Source organism: Lepisosteus platostomus, chromosome 20 (assembly GCF_059453375.1).
Source record: "Lepisosteus platostomus isolate fLepPlt1 chromosome 20, fLepPlt1.hap1, whole genome shotgun sequence".
Classification (NCBI taxonomy): Eukaryota; Metazoa; Chordata; class Actinopteri; order Semionotiformes; family Lepisosteidae; genus Lepisosteus; species Lepisosteus platostomus.
The window spans coordinates 12,321,816-12,345,018 of NC_142630.1; the positions used below are offsets into that span (position 1 = coordinate 12,321,816).

Here is a 23,203-nt window from a genome sequence, read left to right on the forward strand (position 1 = left end):
TTACTAGTTTATATTACTGCAGTTTTGGTTTCCCTGGATGGAGGCGAATAATCCTATCTCCCAAACAGGATCTCAGCTCCAATGTCTTCTCAAGCACCGTATTTAACTATCTTAGGTTTCATAAAGCTCAGTCCCTAAAGCCCATTACTCTATAATACCGAAAGATGTATGACCCTGTGAAAAATGAACTGTCATTTTTCATGATTCTTTTAAGGTTATAGGAGCTCCTTGAAAACCAATGTTTCTGAGTGCTCTTTTTGAGTTTTGGTAATAAAAAAAGAACAAACCCACAAAATATACAGTATACAGTATGTAGTATAATTCAGTGAGAGAAGCCAGGAAGAGATTGTAAAAGGTAAGTGAGAAGCCACAAATGTTGGTTTGTTCATTTTTTTTACTGAAATAAATACTTGCCCATTATTTCTTAATACTTAAATTAATTTATTTTTATCACTTACCTTATATTAAGTTAAAATTGACTGTATTTAGCATCTGAAAATAAATTTGAGCACACTTCTTATTTTTGTGGATGATTATTAATTACGAAATGCAATAATATAGATATAATGATATATTACTGTGATATAATAATGGGAATATCTATGTCCAGACATTTTTATTCTTAGAAATACTGACAATAATTTAATAGATATATAAAGGTGAACAGTGCAATGTTAAGCACATTTTCTGTTTCACAATCAGTAGTGTTGCAACTTTTATATAGCATGATCTGTAGACCTTTTTGTAAACATTTATTTGGGACAAAACCCTACTGTATGTTACCAAGAAATGTAGTGTTGGGTTATATCATATTTAGATATCTTGTTATTCATTAGCAAATTAAAATTTTATATTATTATCAGAGGATATTGTTAGGTCAGGGTTTAACAATGTATATTTTATCACACGGTTTGAAACGGAACAATAAATATTACACTTTAGGATTTCAGGGCTCATGTTAGCTGTGGAACTACAGAAACTATATGTGGTAATTGTAGCTTCAGCAATAAGTACCGTATTATATATCCAAAACACAAGCGTCATTCTTGCCTGGAGAGGTGATTTTTGAGTTGTGGTACTTTTTATTGGTATTATTCTGAGACAAATTCATTTACACTTTAAGTCCCATATTCATTTCCAAAATTGCATCATATTAAGTACGCAATAAAATATTTGATCATACAAAAAAAATCCTCTGGGCATTTATAGGTAATATATTGCCTTTTATTTCAGGTTGAGAGTGCAGAATTGTTGCCTTTGTCTCAACCCTAATAACTAGTCCATCAATATCTAGTAGAACTCTGAAATTCAGTGCCACATACTTGTGACTATTGACATGAGAGGTTGATCAGTAACATTCAGCAAAATCTGAATGTTGAAAGGAGACTCTTTTAAATTAAAAGCAGAACACATGCTGAAAACACTACGTAAGGAATCAGTTATTGCAGTGTTCACTTGGAGTTTTATTTAAATCTCATTGTCAAACTTTAATCATCAATTAGTGAAATTCTAAACATAATTAGTCATAAATTGTCATAAACTGAGAGCCACTAGTTGACTGTATGGTCTTTTTTTGGGAGTAGAGTCAGACTGTAATGGAAAAAGCAAAGATTGCAGTAAACTTGTTTACGACCAATGTCAAAATAGTTTACATTAACAATTGATGTTGCTTTTGACCTTTAGAATATGGAATGTGTGAGTAGTGTAGTGGAACCTGTTGCATTTTTAATATTGTGAGTGGGGTCATTCCTAGTTACATGCGAAAATAAGCACTCCTATTTCTCCTCAACCAGATACTTGAAATGCTTATAACTTACTTACACATTGAAATGTCCTTGCTAAAAAAAAAAAGTGTTTTTAACAGCAATGAAAGGATCTGAAACTTTTGTTTGTCAGGATGTCTTTAAAGACTTTGGAAATTAAATTCAATGGTATGCAGTTCATTTTGTTTTAATTGTTTTGTCGCTAGTATTAATCAGCCTCTGGGTGTACAATATATCAAGTATAGCAGGTAAAATGTAACGATTAAATCCATCTAAGGGATGATCAGTTATTTATTTAGTCAACAAAATGCCGTAAATCTCGTAAAACAATCAAGTGTTAGGTGATGATATAAGATATTTATTTTCACTTCACACAGTCAGTCCAGGACATCATGGAATCACAGTGGTTAGCATTGCTACCTCGCAGCACTGGGGCTATGGGTTCAATTCCCATGGTGCTATGGTGCTATTTGTACTGAGTCTGTATGTTCTCCCCATGTTCATATGGGTTTCTTCCAGCTGCTCTGGTATCCTCCCACAGTCCAGAAACATACTTGGAAGTTCATTGGCTTTTGAGAAAACTGGCCCTGGTATGAGTGTGAGCCTGTCTGTGTTTGTGTCTGTGTGTTTGTCATGTGATGGACTGGCGTCCCGGGATGTCCAGGGTGTATCCTGCTATGTATCGATTGCTTCCCGGGATAGGCTCTGGCTCCCCTGTGATCCGAACTGGAAGAAGTGGTTAAAAATGGATGGATGGATAGGCAGCCCATTCGGAATTGAGCACGAGTATTTCTCTTCTTTAAGTGGAATTGATATTTGACATGTTTACGACAAACTTTCAGTGAAGACAAACTTTGAGGCGACAGATGGGAATGTTAATCGTGCCGATTATTCCATCAACATACTTATTTAAAAAAAGTTGTGTTGCAGGGAAACGATTTTAAAATCCTTTCAGCAATACTTATATTTCATATTTAGAAAATCTACTGTCTTGCTACAGTAAAGAGACAGGGGCGAAGATGTTAATTCTTGTTCAATCTTTGCTAAAGAGTCACTGTTCAAAGCAAATCTCTACTGGGGCTGCCCCCACTTTAACAGGAGTCAGTAATGGTGATAACTTATTGATATGGAGTTCCTTTAACTGCAAAGGTGAACATGGTCTGTTAAACACTTAGGGTGGCCAGGTGGAAGCCAGCCAAACCAGATTTTCCCTTCAGGGTTCAGTCACTTGGCAACATCTGCTAAATAGGTACCTCAGATAAAAAAAAGCGCCTGAATCTTGGTGGAAGTGGAGAGTTCTAGTTGATTGGTATATATGAAGGGCTTCTTCATACAGCGCTTTATGTACAGTATGTAAATATAAGAAATCTTTTTAAAGATGTCTGGACTTGACAAATCACTTTTCTAAACTTCAGACACTGACTATAAAAAGAAATAATTCAGATGGGAATTTAACATCTATGGCTGCTGTAAAAAAAAGCCTTGTACACGTCAAACACAGGAAACAAAACATGGCTTCTGCACATCTGGTAAATTAATAGATAAAAGCAACGGAGACTCTCTCTTAAATGGCATCTTCTGAAACCACAAAATCATAATTTTCTAATAGAATGATCACCTATAGGAATCCATTCGAAATGTATTCTTGATCGTTTCAGAAGACACGTGCTCTCCGAAAATTCAATTCAGAACTTGCGAAATACGATTATCTGAAGTGCTTCGCATTAGGTTTGTATGCAAATAACGCATAAATCATTAATATCTCTAAATTCTCTCATGAATTTGTACTAGTGAGCATCTGGGCTGCCGGAGAAGCTTTTTAAAGTGCTTCACTTCATTAGCATGCTTAGAAGTAGGGGAGGACATTTACACAGGTCCAAACACTTAAGTTCCTCTGCTTAGAGTGTGATAGGCAAACTAACGATTCAAGACACTATTAGAACAATATCATGCCTCCTACAGGTAAGGCAATTGGCAACAGAAAGCAATTAAGAAATTAGAGGCAGAAAAATATTTTTTTTACAGAAAACAGCATTTAACCTCAGGGACTTTGTTGCCATTATTATTATTATTATTATTATTATTATTATTATTACCCCTAATATTTAATTTGTGAGTGTTTGTCTTGGGTATTCAAATTAAGCAGATTTTGCCAATCTCAAAGCTCATAGAGAGTGTTCAGATGAAGAGCTTGAAAGTGAAGAGCATACATTTGTTTAATGAAAAGTATAAATCATTGCAAAGCAGACTCCATATAATGTTTTGGCTGCACACATCTATTGTACGGTGATGACTTTGAGGCTTCTGTCAGACTAGTGCATCCCATTATCTATGTTAATAAAACACAATAACAAAATTATGAATTGCAAAACAACAGTAAGTCTAACAGAAGAAATGAGTATTCAGTAAATTAGCAATCATCCTGCAATGTGAGATCTAGAGTATTGCATACTTTTAAATAATATGTTAGTTTTCTCATTCTCTACCAACTTTATATTGCCTTCTTCCTTGTAATGACCACGAGTCAAGTGAACTCAAGAACAGCTGTTTCTAGCTACTGTTCAGTGTATTCCTTGGGCAAAACAGGCCAATTGAAGAGGTCTCACTGTTAAAGGAGAAGTGTACATTAATATTCTGGGACTTAAAAACACATTTGAAGTGAAGTACCTCTTTGGAAGAGTTGCTTCTACAGTTTCCACTTTCATCTTTCATATATGAAACTACTTTCTTGATGCACATCTTTGTACTGGCACATTGTTTTCAGATTTTGCTGACACTCATGCACTGACAAAAAAGCACTTCTGTAAGGTACTGTATTCTTAAGAATATGTGTGAGAGTACTGTAAACGACAAGGCTTCACCATAATACCTTATCAACTGACAAATTGCAAGGTGCTATGCTACTTTTCTTTTATATTTACCTCCATACTGTATTTTTTTAGAGTAGCACGGAGGTTGAGGAGAAGAAACACTGCAGAATCATGTAGTGTAAACAACTCACAAGATAAGCAACAAGTACAAACTATGCAATATTGTGTATGCATAATGTATTATCCTCTTCAATTTAGAAGGGCCTCCATCTCCAGCAGTATCTAAGATTCAGATTGTTAAAGAATTAGGGAACAACTGTAGAATGGAATTTCACATCCACAGCACACAGACCCAGAAGGAAGCTCTTTGGAAATGGTAAATAACTGATTCAATAAAACCCTGCGGAATTCACAAAAGTACAGTGTTTGCCATTCTGCACTTTATCAAATTTATCAGATATCTAGGAGATTAGCACAAAGTCAAAATATTTCAGTGTTGTTGTGGTATTAGTTTTTTATGATTTATTTGCTTCTTCCGCTAATTATGAGATGGGTGTTACTGAAGCTTTGATCAATGCAAAAATAAAACTCATACTGTATTAAAAATATACATAGTGTTAAAAAATCCACAATTTAATCCATAAGGTATGAAGCTGACCATTATTATTTTCTGGGGGGGTGGGCATTAATTAAGAACAATGTGCCCTAAAATGCCCCTTTATGGTGTTATTTCATTTGTACATGACACCACCTACTGGATGTGAAATGAAGGCTCACTGTTTTTTTTAAATAATTTCTTTTTAGTTCTGTTGAAAACAAGAGTGTGAATTTTCCGTTCAGCCCTTGGGCTTATCAATTTACAAAGCCCCAAATACCATACAGTATGTTCATTGCGCAGAAAAGCTAAACTGTGTGATGCCAAGCTTTCTCTGTTGGAGGAAGAAAAAAGGAGAAGAAAAACTGAATAGCTAACACAGATTGCCTGTGTCAGGAACATAAACTATGTAAAAACGTAAATGTATGCAAACACTGCCTGGTATTTTTAGCCTGTACAACATTCCTTGACAACTTTGGTCTGCTGGTGTATGCTCGTGGGAGATTTGGGATTGTCTACTTAGTTCTAGTCGTGTTCATGTCACTAGTGGCCAATTACCTCTGTCAAAAAGGAGAGATTTAAGTCCAACCTCCCTGTGTGGGATGTGAACCTGGACTTTCAGAGGTCAATAGCAGGGCTTCCATACTTCTGTGCATGTCAGTTTCTCATAGCCAGACCTTTTCTGTTAAAACTGTTTAAATTACAGACCACAGTAATAAAAGGATCATATGTGTTTCCCTCTGAACAGGTTCTTTAAAGCTATTATGATAATTAAAAACATATGGTGCCTACACCAGTTGGAGGGAACTTGCAGATGTACGGATTACAGTCTGCATTAGGTTCTTTACTTTCTCTGGGAAAAATAAACCTCAGCTCTTGAGTTCAAACAACTCTCCTATTGAAATTTCTCCCCCTGGTTTTATGTACTTCCAATTGCATACAGCAGAATTATCAGAGCCACTAAAATCACAGAATAAAAGTAATTAAAGCAAAAGGGAATAATGGCTGAGATAACAACACTCCAAAAGCACAGGCTGTTAATGCATAATCTATAAGTTGCATTTTTTATCTTTTTCTGTCAGAAGAAACACAAGCCCTTAAAACACAAAATGATAAAAAAGTTAGTATTCACTAATAATAATAATATTATCTTCATAATGTTGCTAATTACTAGAAATAGTCTTTTAACAAAGTTGTGTGCATTACAGCAACTGAGAGTATATATTAATAAAGCTGCATTGTACATGTTGTGTGTAAATGACGTGCATTTGCCGTTTGAAGATAAATGGTAGTCAGTGGGATAGGATACGCATAGGTAGGCCTTGTGAGAGCAGGTTGAAATTCATACTAATTCACAACTGATTCTGGCATGGAGTTATCTGCTGCTTTGAAACACAATATTTCTTTTTTACATCAGTCTGTAATTTGTGTTCAAAGCAGCACTGCTCAAGTTAAGATGCCTCTTTCTTCAGCTGTCTTTCGCTGTGTTCCTCATTTTTTAAGAAATAATTTCACATGGATCAAGACAGACCCAAAAGACATTTCCTTTCTGCGCTGCATTTTGTAACCCAATTTCTGCCTTCATTCGTCTTTGTGGGGCACACTTTTCAGATCTGCAAAGATGCTGTCATCTTTAACCATTATTAGAATATCCAGTGGAAGTCATTCTGAAGATTTTAAGAGTGTCAGATGGTGTTTCTGATATGCCTTTGTGCATTGTAATGAGAGATAGTGAACCTAAGGTGCTACTTCACATGTGGATATTACCATTTTAACTTTTACAGAGGTGAAATAACACCTTGTCACTCAGTGCAAATACTAGTCGCAAAGAGCAATTAATTGTAATAGCTGTTGTCAACCAAACCAAATACTTGTTGCTCTCCCTAAGCTGCTGTGGACTATCTAAAAATATTTCCCTCTTGATAATTTTTTTACTGTCTTTTACATTACACAAGACTTCTGCAGGCAAATTGTTTTCTTCTGTTGTCATCATGAATTGATACTGCCCCCACAGTGAAACATAATTACCTACTGTACGTTACACAATATTTTTCTACACTGTATATACGGTGTATATATATGTATGTACCTATCTGTGATGTCCTAGCATTTTACAGTGGTCTTTTATGTCATACAAGTTCAGATATTTATTGGTTTACATCAATCTAGGATGTAGGATTTCCTAAGGGGATGCGTTGAAAAAATAATTTCTACATATACATAAAAACACCAATTGCAAACACACAAACATAATCTTATTTAAACAGCCATATTACTTCTAATACTGTAGCTAAAGCGAGGAAAAATTGTGTGTTTTACAGAGTATCAATAATATTTATTTCAGATTTCAATCAGAACAGGATATACATTTATTAATAATCTAGATGGTTAATAGTTACATTTCAAAGCATTGAAAAGTGCAGATTGGTAAGGTAAATGTATTTTTATAATGAGAGACAGAAGTAAGTATAATTGTATAGCTGTATTATTTAAGAGCAATAAATAGAAAGCTAATTTATAGGAACATACTGGGTTAAAAACAGGCTCTGATTAACATGAAGAAATAAGCTAAATATACTGTATTATAACATTAGCTGTTAAGAAATGCACTTAAGTCTTCTTTAGTGATCGTAATAAATAGCACGAGCTTTCACATTGTTCAAAACAAATCCCACAGACTGTGGGTTTAGAATAGTGCATTGTTTATTAGAAAAATAAAGGGGGAAATAGTTGTTGCTCTAATTACTGTAATTTAAGCAGGATTAGGCAGGTACCTGAATGCAGCAACCTGAGACCCACTGCATGGATGACTGCTTTCTGGAAGATATATACAAGATGTATAAAAAACCTAGCAGTGCTGTTGAATTTGATGATTTCAAATTTAAAACAATGCCTCCCATTTAAGAATAAGTAAACAGTATGCTCTATTGTTTTTGCTCATTTGTATTCTCTCCTTACTCAAGCCTTGTTAAATAGGAAGCAAAGAGAATCCATTTTAATCTGATTAATAACTTAGCTGATCACATATAACCTAATTTTCATTCAGAGCTGCCCTTGTCTATGGAGTCATATACAAAATGACCTTTGAATCACCACTGGTCCCATAAAGCACAATAAGCGCCATTGTCCTGTCAAAAATTGAAGATGTTTTACATCATTACAAAATTTAATGTTCCATCTTTTCAAATGTAATACTTTTCAAAGGCCACATTCCAATTGAAGCTCATTAAAATCAGACTCAAGTTTCCTGTGGTGGGGATGGGAACAACTTTCTCATGCATTCAGGGTAATATGAATCAGTCTTTTAAAACAGATATGGTTACATATTAGTTTTGAAAGGTACAGTAACTGCAGAGCTTTCACTGTCTCTAACAGTGAGGCTTTTGTGCTTACAAATCTAATAACTGCCCCTTGATCCTTTTTTACTTCATACACACTGCATACTATTTGCCTTTGAATAAATACGACTTTTTAAAAAGTTCAAGGGTTGAAAGATTTCTGAACTTTTGGTTCCAGTTCAAAGCTAAATGAAATGTATAGAATGCATTTCTCATACATTTTGCATTTTTGTTTAGTTTTGTTTGTTAAAAGTTGTTTTTCCACTTTTACAGTTTCTGTCTTTAATCTTGTAATTCTAAGTTTGATCTGCTGATATGGTTAGCTTTCTCAAAGGAGCCCTAGTGAGATTTAATTAAAACCTGAAAAAAAACACATCAGGAAATATTAATAAAATATTTATGGAGTGGGCTGATGTCTACATAAGTCCATATGTTTTATCATTTAACCAGCTTGCAATGTACCGTAATGTGATGTAAAATTTCCTTAGCGTTGTAAGGCAAGACTATATTGTTTTAGTTTTTAAAATACCTGCTGAAATTTTATCAAAATATTCATACCTCAACTTCATTAATACTAGCAGCATAAAAATCCTAATTACTGACAAGGCAATAAATTAAAAGGATAAAAACTACAAATGCTTGTCAGAAATATTTAACTATAGCATATATGTGTATATCTATCTAAATGTGAGCTTAAAAAAGAACATGACGTCTAAAACTACTTTTAATATTCTCAGCTTTTACAAATAAAGTTCATATTTCTTTTTTCTTATGATGATGCTATCTATAGTTTGAAGAAACTTGTTTATCTGTTTAATTGTCTGTCCTTAAAACAAGGTCCATCTGTAAAGATGAATTCCATGTATGATTCATTGGATAGAAATTCTTGTAAAATAAAACCCAGCATGCACCAGTTTCCAGAAATTGTAAGAACTTTATGGTTTATAGTTTTTATTAGGCTCAGCAGGAAAGGGTTGAAGGATTAAGCTATGGATTAACACCATACTTTAAGATAAATCTTTTTTTAATGTGAAACCTCATCCCAATGCATTCTGGAAAAGCACTCTTATTAACTATTTTTTATCACCCTTTGTGCCCTGTTTTCATTTGACTGAAAACGTGATTGTGATATGCTTCAAGCCAGTAGTTTGCTGGAGTTGCAGACATATTTTTCAGCTTTCAAATTCAGAACAAAAGCTTCAGATATTGCTGTGCACTTTAGTGCTCTTGGTAAAAAAGAAATAAAAAAGATAAGCCTAGCTTGGATGCTCTGCTTCTCCCCCCCAAATAAGACAACAAAAATCTACATTTTCATCATCAAATCCTCACTGATCTGTATGCTACAGACACTAACAGACAAACATCATATTCAGACTTTGCCTCTAATTGACTGAACAAGGATTGGTCACACTTTTAAGTACCATTCCATAATGGATTTTCATGTTTGTGTGCTCTAACTGGCTGTGCAAATGGAAGGCAAAATGTCTCTTTATTACAAACAACAACGTTCCTTTCCATAAAGATTATATCAGCCCTTTTCTGTTTGTTGCAAGGTCACAGCTGCTGACAGATGACAAATGATCTCAAGATGGCCACATCATCTGTCCTGTAATTGTTTTAAGAATTTTAAAGATGAATGCTACATCTTCCTTTTTTGTCTGAACTTTTTTTGATCAACCAAGTATGTACACCAGAGAGGTGCAAAGTGCTCTCATAATCTCGGCTTCGGACATGTTCTATTTACCCGAAACAAAGAAATGCAGATCTTTAATATTTAATATCAGATTTAATATTTAGCGTCGTTCTTCTCTGAATGTAAGCACTTGGCAAACGAAGCGCTTGAATTTTCAGGACAAGCTGGTCATCAAGGAGATTAAGTTGAATTTGGGATATTTTTTGTTATTGGTGGCTGTTCTTCCCAATATTCATTTAATTTTAGATGTAGACAGGTAAAACATTAAGCATTAAGGATTTGCTAATGACTGAAATGGAAGGCAGGATTTGTCTGAGTGTCTGAGTGGATTAGCTGTGTTGCAGCCAAACTAGTAGCAGTAATGTCTAATGCTTTGACAAAATACATTTATAATTACTGGACTTTTATTGTTGTTGTCATTCTTTAGACAATTTCCCATGCTTATTATGTTCATATTTGTGATGCAGTCACACTGCAGGTAGTCTGTTCTCCCCCTTTTTTAGGATGTTTAATTGCATTAAGAGACATATCAGAAGATGAGTGTCATCGCTTTTAAAAACACAATTAGATAACACCTTGTCAAGGCCTTGTCTTCTCTTTGTTGACAGGCCCTGAGAACAATCACAATAACAGCATGGCAATTTTTGCATATGCTCATATTCCATTGTCATCAGGAGCGACAAGCACTTCAAGAAAAACCTACTGGTATTGCCATGTCTTAATCATGTCAGGCTGTAATTTAAGCAAATCAATAAACTACAAGGTGTGGCACATGATGGGAGCTTTTAACACTAATGAATCTGTTTTGCATTCAGCACATTTTTTTCTGACAAAACAAAACCTGCTCGTTAATTTGGAAAATAACATTCAGCAAGTTTACCAAAAAGTCAGAGAAGAAATTAAAGTGAAACCACTGTTTATGAGAGATGGATGAATTTTTGCCTCGCTTTAAAAAAAATCTCAAAATTACATGTTTGACATGGCCTGTTTTACATCTGAAATTGGGGAAACTATTCAATGTGCTGAAATAGCATCTTTATGTGCCCACCTGACTGATTTAAAAAATGTGACTTTTAAATATGCTTTTCTGCATAAGAAAATGAAAAAAGCATGACAAACAAAATAGTCCCTTAATTCAGTTACTGCAACATGATCATGTCTAGATAGACACTTTATGAAAAATGATGCGCTTCATTCATTAAAAAGCTGTTTCCAGTAATGTCATCAGGCTCTAGGACTCATCAAATCTGTAACCCAGCAGTGCTGGACAGACTGGAATAACAAAGTTAGGTTTTTACGTTCACTTTATCTTAATTGCAAAGAACACAGGGTAGGACACAAACAACACATAGAAAAAACCATTATGGTAACAGACTAGTATCTGTATCAGAAAGGTTCATGTTAAACAAGATGTATGGTTATTGATATTCAGATGACAACAGCAATGAGAAAAAGAAAATCTGGAAACTGATTTTTTTTTTGTCCTTGAAAGAAACAACAAATATGAACCAGTGAAGTCATATTAGAACACACCTAAAGAAAACACTTGCTCTTATCTGTGCAAAAATAAGCAAAATAAATAAATAAAAAGCTGTATTATGCGATTTCCTTCAAAAAAGCATTATCTGTCTGGCATTCCCTTTTCAAGAAAATGAAAATTTGACAGTACAACTCCCTGATGAAAAATGGTAAAAGTTATGACTTCAAAAGTGTTTACACTCTGTGTTTTTTAATTTGTCTGGGCATATGCAGTTTATTTGCATTTCAAATACTTGCATTTGAAGCAGGTGGTTAAATGCCAAGATAGGAATTGATGACAATCACCTCTACTCTGTTAAGTGTCATGGGATCTATATTCTGTTTTGACATTAAAATTAAATAGATAGCAGCTAAACAAACATATAGGAATATATCTTGATCCCAACCACTCCGTCTACATTATATGAAATATTTATGCAAACTCATAAATATTATTGTGCTATAGATATCAAATGGATAGCCATAGTTTAAATAGACCAAGGTTAAATAACAAGGAGAACATTTAGGCAAAAATTAATATATGTAGTGTTGAACTATTTCACAAAAAGTAATTTCATTACATGTATATTCATTTCTGTAATTTACAGTAAACCCAATAGTTGTCAATCACACGTTAAAAGTTAAAATTTATAACATGAGGAAACAGCTGCTCCTGCATTTACAGCTAGACCACTCTAAAATATTAAACCCATGTCATCGCAGTATGGCCTTACATCTGCAACCATCTGTTTTTTATTAAACATTACACAAAAAATGCAGCCATTTCCACTTGTTCATGTCCACAGCAACAACAAAAAAAAGAAAGAAAATCAGAAAGGAAAAACCTTGACATGATTAGATTCTAATTTGAGTGTCATTCAAGTGTGCCACACAAAAATGAGTATATTTATAGAAGTCACTAACAACAAAGCCATGTTTGAATATTTGGTACTATATACAGTACAAACAGATAACAAAAGGTTTCTGGGAAGAAATAAAAGCATTTTTATCAGCCCCAACACGGTGACTAGAAATACCACAGAAGGGATGTGCTAAAGTGTGGAGGTTTGAGTCTTCCATTAAAAGAAGCACATTTTGTCTTGAAAGAAGGGCATATGGTAAATATTTTGTTCAAATCTAGCTGACTAGAATTATCGTTGGTGTCAAAGGTAAACAATTACAACATTGTGAGTCATTTTTGGATCGAGAGCAGTGAGTGATCTTGAACCCCCCCCCCACACACACACACACTTCCCACCTCCCCTGAGTAATTCCCTTTGCCTTTTAAGTAGCGTTTCATACAGCGTGTTTGTGAGGTAGTCCTTTCCCTCTTGTTTTCTTCCATTAAGACAATTGATTATTTCTGGATTCCCTATGTGTTTCATTATATGTTATGGCTAAGCTGCTTTATGTCTTCAGCTTTCAAAGTCCAGAGACATTATGGATATGTGATCACATTCTGATTTAATGATCATGTCGCTTTAATACGATATAATACATTGATCCTATTTTGCATTTATTGTATCTTAAAATACAATCACTAGCGCACTCCATTCTTTTGCATATTATGTCCCAAAGTTAAATACCTTAATTGACGAAGCACATCAGTATATAAAGTGATACTCCAATCTACCAACATGGATGGGATTGTTAGAATTAACATTAAAACATTGTAAGTTGCACTCCTCCTGCTGCTTAAATACATATTTCTGGATTGTATTATAGATTGACAGACCACGATTTGGTAGCATTTGTCAACTTCCAGATCTTGAGAAATGTGTGCTGTCACACATGTTACTTTTAAATTATTCTTTTCTATTGCCATTTAAATTTGTTTTAAATAAAGCCAGTGTAAGTGAAAACACTGGATCAGGTTTTGAACCCCTGTATATAAAATTAGATTCCTTAATGTTCAAAGGACATATTTTTTTTTTAACAGTAAGAGCCACAGGTGTGCGGTAATAATTACAAATACACTTATAAAATAATGTCATTTCACCATTTAATAACTTACCAGTAAAAAGCAACCATTCCTTCTAAAGGAGCCCAGTGGTGAAGAGGCTTAAATCTTATCTGATATCCCATAACTTAATCATATGGCTCTTAAGAGCAGGACACAAACAGCTGTGCCTCTGTAATATGCATGCAATATGTGTAAAATGATATGCTTTAATTTTGAGCCCATTTTAAGCAGCAACAAAATCTGTTTATGCAGGAGCATTAAAAATGCGAGTTAACGCTTTCACATCCTTTAGCTGGGGCTATTTGTTTACTAGTATAATATTCGTTTGATGACTTAATACAGTCTACCTAATATTATCAGGCAGTTTTTCAAATGTATAATTGCCCTTTTGAAAGTGAAAAAAAATATGTATATAATTCACTGTTTTTACATACCTGTTTATGACAGTTCTATTTTTCTTTCTTTATGTCACTTTGAAGAATTATTTTAATACTAAATAGTATTTCGGTTTGTACTTAACCAGTATATACTTTGGTGGCTCAAGTGTCTGTGCTCTTTTTTCGGTGTGACAGATATTTTAATTTTTTTTTTCAGCATGGGAGTGATGCCTTTTAGTTTGTGGGCTACTCATAGTGTAATGAAAGAATTCAAAATGAAGTTAATCTTAAAAGTCCATCTTTGTCGCTGTTGTGTTTTTGTTGTCGTGTCTTAATGTGAAGGTATGGTTTTACATGAAGCACTTGCCTGAAAGCACCAGGCCCCAGTAGAGCTGTGAAATGGTATAGTTATAATTTAATTATCTTATTAGACACTGAAGTCTCACATGTTTTTTTTTTTTCATTTGATAGGAAATCATGTTTTGCGTAGTTTTATACTTATAACAGATTATATTGAATGTAATGTTATAACTTTTGCTACTCTCACAACCAGCACCATCTAGTGTATAGTCAATGCGTACTTCCGTAAAAAAGTACGAAAAAAGCTCAGAATGCCACTGGCCCTGAGCACTCTACAGGTGCTTTTGTTCATGTACCCATTTTTGTATGTCTTTGGTGACATATCTGGAGTGAACATATCAAAGTACAACTGTCAATCCAGTGCCTTCAGTCAGTTCTAATCATATCCTGTGTGAAGATAGAAGACATAAGACTCAGACTTGATCCACAGTATCATTTTGAAAAATATCATTGAGTCAACAAGGGAAAGGGGCAGTATTATGTAAGAAGAAAGCTTTAGCTGTATAATAACTACTATGCGGACAAAATTGACCAAAAATACCAAATTCAATTAATTATTTGCTTTTGTATGGTATTTTCTACTCCAAAGGATTTTAAAGCATCACTTTATAAGAGGGGACCCACTTCATTCTCCTCTGTGTGACTCACAGCAGTCAGTCAGTACCAGCAACCCCACTACACAGCGGGTCAGTTGCAGAAGTGAGGAATTACCTAACCAATTGAATTAAGTTGGAGATTTAGGGAGGCCAGATTGTAGAAGACCAGAGTGGTGTCAATGTCCCTACTGTTTCAAAAGTGTCATGGGATTTTTAATGACTAAGTAGTCAGGACCTTGGTTTAAATCTCATCTGAAAAATGGCACCACCTAGCATAGTGTCACCAGTCACCATAATTGGGGCATGAGTTTGGTATGCGTTCCATATGCTGTATTTAAATTTACTGTGTTATCCTGCAGTACCCTGCTTAAGTCTCCCCTTGGCACAAATAAGTTTGTCACTGATTTTGAGACTTAATTAAATTCATCGCACACCCCTTCTGATCTGTATGTATGTATTTTCCTGTAATAACCTATGAAAAACAATGCAGGCATATTGTTACTTGTGTCCTGGTAGTTGTGGAGTACATTTTATTGTGTCCTTGTTTTTATTCTGATTTTTTTCTGCATTTCCACATTACTAAGATCACATTATAAATATCAGAATGCGTAATTAGTGGTAGGTCTTGTAGCAAGCTAAACCTTTTATTGCTAGGAGGCTCAAGTGATATCTTGTCATATACAGTACCATGTGAGCAGCTGTTCATGTATGAGAAGTGATACCCTGCACCATGGCTACATGGCATAGGTTAACCTATGGGGGCATCTTAGTATCTACTGCATCCTGTGTTGCATGTGAAATATCCATTTTGTGTGTTTGATACTTCCTTCTTTAATCCTTGGTTTCATTGTATAAACTCCTGTGCATTGATTAAAATGCAATAACTAATTACACATTTCAACTGAATCAATGTATTACACTCTGTAATTTCATAAAGCTTGAACATTGCCATTTTTTTCCACATAAACATCTCAGGAAAGCGATGCAGGCCATCTGATCTGATCAAAAAGACAAAATTGTTTAATCACAGAATAGAGTAGTTCAGTCTTGGAATTTTCACTGTTACCAAATACTGTCCCTGAATGTGTTTTTAATTCCATCAAATATGTGATGGTCACTTAATAATCACTTTAAATCATTTTTTAAGAATCATTAAGTGAAAAAACGAAGTGCAATGCATTACCTTGAGCATTTTAGTGACAAAATTGAGAGATGCTTTTTTAAAAAATTAAGATTGAACTTCAATCAGTTTGGACAGTTGCAATTGAAATTGCTATATCAACCCCTACCCTCAATACACACACATACATTCCATAAAATCTCCTGAATTTGGGTATTTGTAGCATACTACTGTATTTAGTTGGTCAGTACAGAATAAGATGTTTTTTAATGTGTTGATGAAGTTCTCAGTAGCTAATATTAAACTAGTAATTACATACTGGCACAAGCTATTCATGTTGCTGTCTCACAAAGGACTCTTTTAAAAAATTGTATTATAAATAAACAAACGAATAAATGATTTTCAATTGCACATGGACAGGATGCTATGGATTAAAGAAATAAACACAGTTCAGTTCCGCCTTGTGTTAAAGCATTTTGCATTCTTCATGAGTTGTGACACCGATAGAAGGCCTTTTGATAATTTAATATATTTCAATTATTTCTTATGACAAACCTGATTTCCGAGCCTTGATAAGGTTGTGAATACATAAATTCTTGTGAAAATTTGATGTACGTCAGAAAATGTTTATGTGTTAATTTGTTAATTTCCCCATTCATTATTTAGTGCTTCTGTGACTCATGTAAAGGTTTTCTTTCTCTAATTTTTTTGCCAGTTATGAGAGGGTTAAAAATGGCAAGACAAAAGAAAAGTAGATATGGGACTTTATTTTTCAGAGCAAAATGATGCGGGTAACTGAGCATCAACTGACCAGAAATTATTCGCCTCTGTCTGTTAGACACGTAATGGAGTCATTTAACTAGTCAAATTAGGAGCTGTAGAAATGCACCATGCTTCATTACTGAGTTCGAATGGGCACCATTTTACATTTACGTCAAAAATGATTTCATAGCAAATTAATGTTTTTATTGTCTTGTAAAAATCCAGACACATAAAAGAGTAGCACCACCTAGAGGTTATTCTGAAAAAAAGTAAAATAAAGACTACACAATTGATAGCATTAGTTGATATCTTGTAAACGTTGAAATGGAATTAAATCGTAAAACAGGCCCTATTCATGTGTGTGTGTCAGATAAAATTACTTGTACAGGTCAGAGAGAGCCTTAATCTGCCAGAAGAAATCATACTTCATCTCTGACAATGGTCATCTGTCCAATCATGCAGTTTGCATATTAGTTTGCAGTGTTAGCAATGTTTCTAGTGCCCACACAGCATGAATAAACAGTGCAAATATAGAGGAATTCATTTAAATGTAGGTGGGTTTATAGCTTGTATAGTAGCCTCAGGAAATTGTTTTTTGAGTCTTTTCTATTATATTGATTTGTTTTTATTATTAGAAATTAAATTTATTTATAGATGAAAAGTGTATATTCACTGTTGTACCAAAGTCTTAGAAATGTTAGGCGCAGTCAACAGCTACACTGTTTTCTAATATTATAACAACTTTAACTGCTATCACTAAAGCTTTAATGAGAAGAAACAAGTCTTGTCATTTAGCAGTCTTTAATTCACATTGATCAGAATCTTCAAAAGCTTGATCACAACAATTCAAGGTACACTGTGCGTGAGAAGCCAATATGACATGCTGTAGTACTTAATCCATCACATTTACCAATCAGATTTAATTGACTCATTGTCAGGTGTTCCTTGTCATTAAAATGATTTGTTTCTCTCTCCACATCCATAAAGCTTTTTGTACAGCAAAATAGAGATCTGTCAGGATTAACTGTTATCTTAAAACAGAATGTCTACAATTTCAGCAGAAGATCAAAACAGTTGTGCTGTTAATGTTAAAAACATTAGATGTAAAGAGCTGAGCAAAAGAAATTTTTCTAAGACTTGCACTGCAGGATACATACAGTACACATACAGTACATACAAAATGTGAATATCGTACAAGGAACTTTTCTGGTTTATGGTATGTTTTAACCCTGTGCAGTTGTTAAGAATTGTGGAAATTAAATACTGTACCTATGCCATTTCACAGCACTGTGTGGAAAGGAACCATTTTAAGAGATTTCTAATTTCACTTGTAGCATATACAGTACAGTATAAAGTCAAAGGCCATGGACAGTTCATCAGTGTAACATACAGTTGCTAACTTTGACCAGTGAAAAGAGCATATATACGTACAATATAACAAAGGATGCCTTTCAGTTTTAAAGTGTATTTTTCCCTTTTTGAGTTTGCTTGTAGAGGTTTGTAACTTCATCACTGTGAGAATTTCATATCCAAAACTCATAATCCCACAGGCGAGATTGGATTGACAATGTAAAATCTCCTTGAACAAAAATCTCCCCAATTTTTGAAGACAAGACAAGGAAAAGCACATGACACTGAAAACACTATGGAACTGCCTTTTGTTACCCACGCAAACCTCACAAATATACAGTATATGTGGTATGCGAACGTTTTATAATCTGCATGCATTAGATGGTATTAAGAAGGATATTGCCACTCTTCTTAAGAACCTAATGGAATGCAGAATGTCATTTTAAGAATGTGAAAAGACCATTACACTCAACCAGCCTGCGGGTCTTTTTTTGGTGAATCTCACCTTGAACTCTTGTCACTCATTCTACCATCTAAAAAAAAACATAATCATTTTTTTTCCACAGTGTTGTCTGTTCTCTCTAGTGTCTCTTCTGTTGTATCTATTTATCTTTACATACCGTACAGTTACACTATAAACAGATGCTGCATACAAAGCCTTTGTTTCTTTCTTCTAAACGAGAGAGATCACTTTACAGCAGAAGCAATTCAGCCCAGTTTTATTGAAACTTTGAAATGAAATGAGCAGTCAGGACATCTTGAGATTTTTTTTCTCATATTGGAGCTTTTTTAATTTGTGTATATAAAAACAATATCGTGCCATAATCAATAAGTAAACCTTAAAATTATATAAAAATTAAACATGCTTTAATTAAATTGTACCTGTGTTTCTGTTTTAGACTGTATTCAGCATAACCAATGAGAATCACAAACTTGGAAACAATGGCACATTATTCTAATTAGAGGATAGTCTTATTTTAACAGTTTAAATCACTGTTAGTTTAACAGTTTAAATCTAATTAGAGGATAGTCTTAGTTTAACAGTTTAAATCACTGTTAGTTTAACAGTGATTTACGAATGCTTTATGGAGTGAAATTTAGCAGTCCCCAGGTGAAAACACATAGCAAATACCACATTTATCTAACAAGGAAAGGAAAGTTGTTTCTACAGTATATGGACTACTCAACAAAACCAATCTAAAATATCAAGATAATCTCAGTATGTCCACTGCTGACAATTTATATCAAAATGAGGTTGCAAAGCACTATTTTTCCTTAGTTATTAACTTCTTTCCAAAACTGGGCATTTCGGTTTGATTTTGCGGTACTGAGCAAAAATAGTGTGCATGGAAATGATTCAGCAGGAGATGGTGATGAGATGCAAGGAGTTAATCTTTTGGGGACACAAGTGTTGACTGACATACCAAGACTCTTCTATTACCCATTTCCTCCAAATTAGGCCATTCAGCTATAGTCTGCATGAGCCGACTGTTCCCACAGACTTTTTCTTTAAAGTTTTATAATTACTTTTAAGAAGGTAATAGTGTAAAATTAATACTGTGCACTTTCACTCAGGGGAACAAAGGGCCTTTGTTATACGTTCTTGTCAATTTTTTGTGTCACAGCACTCGACAGTCACTGTTTTCAGCAGACTGAACAGCGTGTGGTAGTCCGAACTGCACGGAGAGAAGACTGTTATCTCACCCATCAAACAAAATCTCCCAGTTTATTGTGTAAATGCATTTCTTCCACAGTGTTTGTGGTTCAGCACATTGTAGATGCAGTCTGGGTTCACAGCACACACTGGGTGGAAAGTTGAAAATGTCTTCTTATTGGGAAATCTTTCAATAAATCAATGTGACTTTAAACACATTTCCCCAGTGACATCATTGACCTGATAAGAACTGCTAATCTCTTTTGAGGCTGTCTGAGTGCTTTGAACAAAATCTAGTTCACATCTATCAGCAAGGTTATTTGTCAATGGCTTATAATCCCAGGTATATTTCACTGTTTTATATTAGAAAATGGGTAATTGTTCACATTACTGACATTTCACAGCCTGGGAAAAAGTAACATTTAACTGAAAGAATGTTATTATTGTAAGTCCCTCCACGAATGTCAAAAAAGTAAAATAGAAAAATACATTTAAACAGTCATTAGGATTGTTAAGCATTTTTTATGCAATAAACTTAAACTTTGTTTGCTATAATGTAACTGAGTTATATGAATTTGGAGTAATTCTCTTATTAAGTATATGATAGCAATTGTTCTTGTACACAACACAACATTGTACACACAGAAATCCAGTATAATATGTTAACTATTTACTTCTAAAGCAATACATTGTTAGATGTATTTTTTTTTATTTTATATCACCATATTAACACTAATGCAAATGCATGACTATTCTGTTACATGTTTTCCCTTTATGTGGTATAGCTTCTTTTACCACAAGTATACAAGGTGACAGCAATGACCAGTACCCAAAAAGTCAAAACACATCCTACCTATTGTTTCAGATTATGTTCACCTCTTTAATTAACCCTTTGATTTCATGCCTAGGGGATTTTTTTGCTCAGTCCATAAGAGCTTAAAAAGTTACAAAGGACAGGATTCCATTCAGCCTCTCTAGCTCACTTGGTTGTCAGTTACTAAATGATCTGAGGATCTTATCCAGCCATTTCTTGAATGAAGCCAGGATATCAGATGTGATAACATGGATGAGTAGTGTGTTCCAGACTGCAACACATATTTCTGTAAAAAAGTGCTTCCTGACTCAACTTCTGAATCATTTCCCTCTTATTTTTGCATGTGTCCTCTGATTCGAAAGAATTCCAATGCATTGACTTTGGAGAGTCAGATCTGATTGTAGAACTACTGTAGATTATGAGATCTAGTTTTAGCCTTTCAGAACCAAACATTCCTAGGAATGTGTTTGGTCACTCTAGCCTGATCACAGTATGGCAATATCTTTTGCATTGCACGATTATAACAACCTAGATTGAAATGCTATACTTTTGACTACAGTATATATACAGTACAAATGCAGTGTTCTGATTTCCTTTTTTATTGTTCTCCACATTGTCTAGAAGACAAAAATGATGAATCATTAAAGACATCTGGGTGATGTCAAAAGTTTTTTTTTCCATAGACACATTTGTGAAGCCAAGCTTATTGTATTCATAATTTATTGTTTTGCAACCTGCATGTAATAATCTGCATTTGGCTATACTGTGTTAAATATAATCTACAGTATGTGGTGCTCATTCACCTTTATTTTTACCTGTATTTATAATTGATTGCACCACTTTTTAGTTTTGTTCATTTTATAAAATATTTCCTTTATCCTTGTATTTTTTCTTAATTGGTTTATTTAACCATTTGGTTCACTGCTTCATAGCTTTTGATTTATTTATTTGTGCAACGAATCTTCAGTGTTCTTTTAGCAGGATATCTTTAACCTAACATTCTCCACTGATTATGGGTTTATTTTATGCTGTTTTACTTAAGCTCTCATAGTCTTCCTGCTTGAATTTACCTTTGTTTTCGGCTTTAAACTCATTTTTCATTTACCTGTTTATTCACAAGTACATTTTATAAAATACTTCAGGCATAACATACTGCATTATGATCAAAGTTTTCTAATTGTTCTCTATCCTTAATCTGAAGTGATTATTGAAAAAGAATGGATAAACACAGGCCATCCCTCTTGTAGGTACTCTGACAAACAGGGTAAGCAAGCAGTCAGTAGCAGTGTCTATCATTTCAATTTCAAGTGATGATGATCAAACTTTTCCCGATCTGTGTGAGAAAAACTAAACTCTCCCATGATAAATATGTCTTCCATTGTACTTACATTCCTATTTGTTATATAGAATATCGTCTTCAATATGTGCTCTCTCTATAGTACGCTGTTGATTCATTAATGCTGTATTACTCACTATTACTCTCTATATGGCATAGGCTTGTGATTTCACTTGGTTTTTATGACATGCTAGTACCATGCTTGCAGTAAACATCATCATGCAGTAAACATCATCCAATCTTATAAGCATTGCTATGAATAAATATTAAATAAAATATATTCTCACACTTTTGAAATGAAACAAAAGGGGCTGTTGAAAAAGAGAGGATGCTGTTAATGTACAGTAAATATACGTACCCCACACCCTACTTGTCACGCCCTCTGCAGCCAGAGGGTGCTCCTACTCTGTTCTGTCCCTAGTTTCCTGTGCTTTGCTGTCCTTCTGGTGTCTCTCTCTCTTGGGCTATATATTTCCGGGTCACTTTTTCCCCTTCGCTCAGCATTGACTTCCAGATGTCCTGAGACCCACCGAGCACCAGACCACTGCTCCATCTGTGGCCTGAGGGCATAGGTTTCTATACGGATTTACCTGAACCCCTGCACTGCTGAGCTCTGGCTAATTCCCCGTTCCGCCGCTACACACAGGGTCTTTTTCTGCTCTCCTGCCATTCCACGGCTCATCTCTTCCGACATCCGTGACAGAATGCTAAGCCATCTCCGACCCTGCGAGCGGCGATTTTTGCCTTCCCGCAGCTTTTCTTTTTCATTGGGCTTTTTTTTTCAGTTCTTCTATTCTAATCGCGGGATGCTACTCCTGACTTCCGTGCCTGTGAGCGGGTCATTCAGTGGTATGCCGTCCCGACATCCGCTTATGAATACCTGGCTTTCCTCAGGTTGTCTCTCCCGGCTTCCGTGATTGAATGTTGAGCTGGCTCTCCTATCCTCATTGCTGGATATCAATCCGGTCATCCATGCCTGTGAGCGGGCCCTGTGCCTGGCTTTCCTCGGGTTGATCACTCCGATATCAGTGATAAAATGTTGAATGTGTTTTTTGCCCAATCTGTGGTATTTTTCCAGGGTTTTTGTGTTTTTATTTTTGTTTTTGCTTGGTGTTTTGATTTTTCACTTCCTGGTTCTCGGAACCTTTGGTTCC

General features: G+C 34.7%; 1 protein-coding gene across 7 annotated transcripts in view; it reads left to right on the forward strand.

Annotated features, from left to right (window-relative positions):
* Positions 1-23,203, forward strand: part of znf536 (zinc finger protein 536) — a 172,701-nt gene that overhangs the window by 122,935 nt on the left and 26,563 nt on the right. The gene's annotated exons all lie outside the window — the stretch shown is intronic.